Source organism: Apodemus sylvaticus, chromosome X (genome assembly GCF_947179515.1).
Source record: "Apodemus sylvaticus chromosome X, mApoSyl1.1, whole genome shotgun sequence".
NCBI lineage: Eukaryota > Metazoa > Chordata > Mammalia > Rodentia > Muridae > Apodemus > Apodemus sylvaticus.
Window position 1 is genome coordinate 40,503,383 of NC_067495.1, and position 6,000 is coordinate 40,509,382.

Sequence of the window (6,000 nt, forward strand, 5' to 3'; positions counted from 1 at the left end):
CATAGACCACATGAAGTTCAAGAAGAAGGAAGACCAAAATATGGGTGCTTCATTTCTTCTGAGAATGGGAACAAAATACTCACAGGAGATAAACTATAGATCAGAGACTGAAGGAAAGGTCATCCAGAGACTGTACCTTCTGGGGATTCTTCCCATATACAGTCACCAAACCCCAGCACTATTGTAGATGCCAAGAAATGCTTGCTGAAAGGAGCCTGACATGGCTGTCTCCTTAGATGCCCTGCCAGAGCCTTGTAAATACAGAGGTGGATTCTTGCAGCCAACCATTAGATTGAGTGCAGGGTCCCCAATGGACAAGTTAGAGAAAGGGCTGAAGAAGTTGAAGAGGGTTGCAACCCCATAGGATGAACAAAAATATCAACCAATGAGACAGCCCAGAGCTCTCAGGGACTAGGCCACCAACCAAGGAGTATACATGGCTCCAGTTGCATATGGATCAGAGGATTGCCTTGTAAGGCATCAATGGGAGGAGAGGCCCTTAGTCCTATGGAGGCTTGATAGATGCCTCAGAATAGGAGAATTGAGGGCAGGGAGGTAGGAGTAGTATGGGTGGAGGATCACACTCATAGAAGAAGGGGGAGGGAGGATGAGATAGGGGGTTTCCAGAAGGAAACCAGGACCAGGAAAAAGGATAACATTTGAAATGTAAATAAAGAATATATCTAATAGTAAAACAGAAGGGAGAATGAAATAATCATGGTAGGTAGAGGGAATGGTAGACTTGGGTGGGTGAGGGAAGGGGGAGGTGAAAAGGGGAACAGTATCAGGTACAGGGAGATTAGGAGAAAAGTGCAGAGGGACAAGAGAATGAATGTAAATAAGCAGCCTCCTGAGATGGGAGGTCTGGGAACCCTCTAGAAATACCCCAGATGCTAGAAATTCTTCACTGTCCATGGGGATTACCTTAGCCCAAATGCCCAACACTGGGGAGAGGGTACTTGTAGTCCACCTCAAGTAGACAGACAGGGCCTCAAGTAAAGTTACTAACCCACAGTCAAAATTTCTGACCCAGAATTGTTCCTGTCTAAAAAAAAAAAAAAAAAAAAAAAAAAAAAAAAAAAAAAAAAAAAAAAAAATGCAGGGGCCGGGCAGTGGTGGCACACGCCTGTAATCCCATCACTCTGGGAGGCAGAGGCAGGCAGATTTCTGAGTTCGAGGCCAGACTGATCTACAGAATGAGTTCCAGAACAGCCAGGGCTATACAGAGAAACCCTGTCTCGAAAAAAAACATGTCCAAAAATAGCCCCCCCTCTCCCAATAAAAACCTGCAGGGACAAAATGGAGAAGAAACTGAAGGAAAAGTAGTCCAATGACTGTGCATTAACTTGTGATCCATACCATGGGGTAGTGGGGAGGCTCCAAGCCTGACACTATTACTGACGCTAGGATGTGCTTGTAGATAGCAGCATGGCATGGCTGTCCTCTGAGAGGCCCTACCAACAGCTGATTGAGACAGATGCAGATACTTACACCCAAACATTGGACTGAAGTCGGGGAGCCCTTTGGCTGAATTTAGAGATGGATGACGAAGATGAAGGGAAGAGCGATCCCATAAGAAGACCAGCAGTCTCAACTAACCGAGACCCCAGGGAGCTCCCAGAGACTGAGCCACCACACAGGAGCTTAAAAATATCAGTCTGAGGCGCCTGGAACATATTTACCAGAGGTCTACCTCATCTGGCCTCAATGGGAGAAGATGTACTTAATCTTAAAGAGACTTGAGGCCCCAGAGGTGTAAGAGTACTGGTATGGTAGGAACACTCTCTAGGAGGCAAGGAGTAGGGTTAACAGGATGAGGAACTGTGGGAGGGAGTAAAGGGAAACAATATGTAATGTAACAAAATGTAAATAAGTAAAATAATTAAAATTAAAAAAGAAAAAGGAAACAAAAAAGATGAAGCCCAAGCCATTAAATTACTGGATTTAGAGAAGAGACTTTGTTATAAGAATGGTTGTTGCTTTTGTATTTGGATTAAAATCTAGGTTAAAAGTACAGATGAGTGGGTTCTATGTTTCCCCTGGACTCTGTGCTCAAGAAGATATTTTATTACCCAGTGTGTGTTTGTGTGTGGGGGGAAATCCATTCCCTTCATTGCAACGTTGTATACTATAAGTGAACAAGGAAAATTTGAGATGAGTTGGAGTTTGATGAAACAAAATTAAATAATACAAACCATATGGTAGAAAATAAGGTATCAAAGCTAAGCAGCAATTCTGAGAGGAAAGAATTCATTGCCCTGAATGGCTTTCCTTTATTTCTTGGTAACAAGATCAGATGTTCAGCTTAGTGTCACATTCCCTTGGAATGTGCTGCTGTTGGTGTCTTATTCATTGAACTTCTGGCTTGCTGAAATGGTGTTCCAGACTTTAGTTCTCTGTTACCAACAGGGTTTGACTCTATAGGGCAAATTTCAGCTGATACCTTATGGTATCAGCATATGAGATCTAAAGAGCATTTTGTAGGCAATGACATCAATAAGATCTGTCATTCTAGCAAGGAGGGGTGAGACTGTTGTGGTTATCATAACAGTTTCAGTGTCCAAGTACTGAATCCTAACAGAGCTCTGTGAGGAGAGTCAAATGAAGGAAGGAAAGTAAGAAAGAGAATGGAGATGAGTGAGCAGATTCTGGTAAGTAGAGAAAAATCTGGAGGTGAAGTTGTTATGAAGGATTCCATGTCTTGATGCACAAAAGAACTGGATTAGCCATACAGATTTCCCTGTTAGTTAGCACTGTTGTAGATACCTTCATATGTATACATCTCTCTTGCTTGCCCACATGACCATTACTATCTTTGTCAGATGCAGTTGCCTACATGCTGGGACTGGTAGGCAACTCTGTGTATGCATGGGCCCAAATTTGTTATGGCATAAGTCTTTGGCGGAATATGTATATCACCAATTTTGTCTTTGAATCATTGTGGCCCTCTGTATGGACCTCCCAGTTTAAATGTGAGTCCCCCAAGGCAGATGCCTCTGTCTTAACAATGGAATTGATAGATGTTGGGTAGAGTATATATTATTTCATTCTCCCCATTAGTTGAGGCAGAAGGGGCAGAAATAGCTTTGACCTCTGTTTGAGTGGTTCTATATAATCTACAAAAGAGGAAGAAGGAAGAAGGCACAGGTTTAATCTGTTTTCTCCAATCTATGGTAATGCCTTTGGTAGTTGCCTGCCTGTCATTTTCTTGTGCTCCAGGGAAAGAAAGGTAGGGAGGTGAATGAAAAAAAAGACAGTAGTATAATGGTTTTTGTTAAAGAAGAGAAAGAGAGAAGCTTGTAGCATTTGATGCTCCTTTAAATTCAAGTTCTTAAGAGATTACAGGCAGGACTATTCTTAGCAGTCATTATTGATGCCATAGAAAAGGTTGACAGAAAAATATGAATCTTTAAGTAAATGAGGAATGATTAGAGTTAATATAGCTGATTTCAACAAGAAATAGTGGCAAGGAAAGTGAGATTGCACTGTTACTGTTTAATATTTAAAAATGCTTTACTAAAACGATAATGTTTTTAATCAATGTAACATCATGGAAGTACATAATATAACATGCTAACCCATTTCTCATAATTTTTTATGCTAACATGCTAACCCATTTCTCATAATTTTTTATGCTACTGACTAAACCAGTATGAACATTTAATATCTAATTATCTTCTCCATTATATGAATATTAAGACAAACATGAATATATCTGTATATTGTTACAATTTTGACATGTAGATTCTATGTAGTTTTTAAACATATATATCTATGAATAAAATTTACAGATATGTTCAAAAATTCTCAATAACTAACATGCAAATGTGTTAAATATATAATTATTTAATAGGCATAATAACCTGTAGTAGGAATGTGCTGTGCTTCATTGATTTGTTTGTGTGGTTTTTATTAGTTTGTATGATTATTTTTTGCAACTATCTTCAAAACTTACTAGGATATGATGGTATTTTCAGTTTTAATGAATTAGACTTTCCCATGTACTGTTGTATGTGTACATTTTTTCTCTCATATATTCCAACTGCAGCTTACCCTGCCTCACTTACCAGGTCTCTACTCTACCTCCCAAATTTCCCCCAGATCTGTTTCCCTTCAGAAAGAAGACTTTCCAAGGGTATCAACTGAACACAACCTAGCCACAGCCTTCCCTTCCTCCACTCTTTCCAGTTTATCCCTAACCCCTAGCCTGACTTCCCCTTATTCCATTCTTACCAGCACCCACCATTTCCATCTCCCCCAGTTCCACTGACCTTAGTTTCATGAGATCTTTGTTTATTTTGGATATTAACTTTCTATCAGAAGTGGAGTTAGTGAAATTCTTTTTCCCTTCTTCAGGATACTGTTTTTTTCATTACTGACCATTCATTTCCCTAGCCTTAAAGAAGGTTTTTCAGTTTCATGAGGACCTATTTATTAATTGTCCATCATAATGCTTTTGCTATTTACTTATGAATTTGTCTCCTGTGCCAGTGTGTTGAGTGCTATTCCCTGCCTTCTTTTCCATTAGGCTCAGTGTGCCTGATTTTATGTTGAAGCCTTTGAGTCACTTGGAATTGAATGTTGTGCAGGGTGATTAATATAGATATATTTGCATTCTCCTACATGGAGACATTCATCTAGACTTGTACCATTTGCTGAAGATGCTTTCATTTTCTAGTGTGTATTTTGGGACTTCTTTATCAAAATCAGTTGTCCATAGGTGTGTAGATTTACATGTAGGTCTTTTGTTCAATTCCATCGATCAGTGTGTCTGTTTCTATGCTAATCCCATGCAGCTTTAACAAATGTATGATCATCTCACTAGATGCAAAAATGCTTCAGACAAAATTCAACACACATTTCAGGATAAATATCTTTTGAGAGTTTAGGAATACAGGAGGAAATTCATTCTGTTCATTCTATCAATCCAAGAACTTGGGAAAATTTTCCATCTTCTGATATCTTCTTCATTTTCTAATTTCAAAGACTTCAAGATTTTCTCATACAAGTCTTCATTATAATTACTCTAAGATATTTTATATTGTTTGTGGCTTCTTGGGATGTTTGTTGGTTCCCTGATTTCCTCAGTCCTTTTTTCATTTGCAGTAAAGGAGAGTGCACTGTCTGGTTTTGTGTGTCAACTTAGCAAAAGCTGGAGTTATCACAGAGAAAGGAGCTTCAGGTGAGGAAATGTATTGAATATATCAAATTCAGAGTTATCTATTAGATTATATCTGGTCTTATGGAGTTGATCTAGTAAATACGAACATAGTTAAACATAACTATAGCTAAATGTGTATTATGTCTTTAAGAGGGTGATACTAGGAACTTGAGATGAGAGACAATGTGGGTGCTATAAATTTCTTATTTTTACCCTTAGTTTCACTATATGGGTCTACATATAATTAGCTTTAATTTCACTACTTTAAAATGTCGGATTCATCTTGAGATTTTGTTTGAGTAGTACATTTTATTTTTAGAATTTGATGTATCATTTAAGTATTTACAATTTGTCATTACCTTTCTGTTGTAGATATTTAGTTTAATCCTATAGTGGTTTATAAGCATACTTCACATTATTTGTATTCATTTCAGTTTTTTGAAGTATATATTATGGTGCCACTGTACTCTAACTTTATGAATAATGTATGTATGTATTATGTATGTATGCATGTATATATCATGAGAAGAATGTAAATTATGCCCTTTGGAACAATATAGTCAACAGTTGTTAGTACATGAATGTGAAAAATAGTATAGTTGAGTAAAACTATGGCCTTTTAAATTTTTTCTACTAATTATGTCCATTGCAAGTTAGGTGTTTTTATCTATATTATATATAGATAAAAGTATATGTGTGCATGTGTGCTCATATATACATAAACATGCACACATGCCTGTATGTGCTTTTCTGATTGTTTTGAGTTTTTTGTAATATGAAATATATTTTAAATAATATTTATGGTAATATGGGAAAATAAAAAATGTTAGACTTGTAAA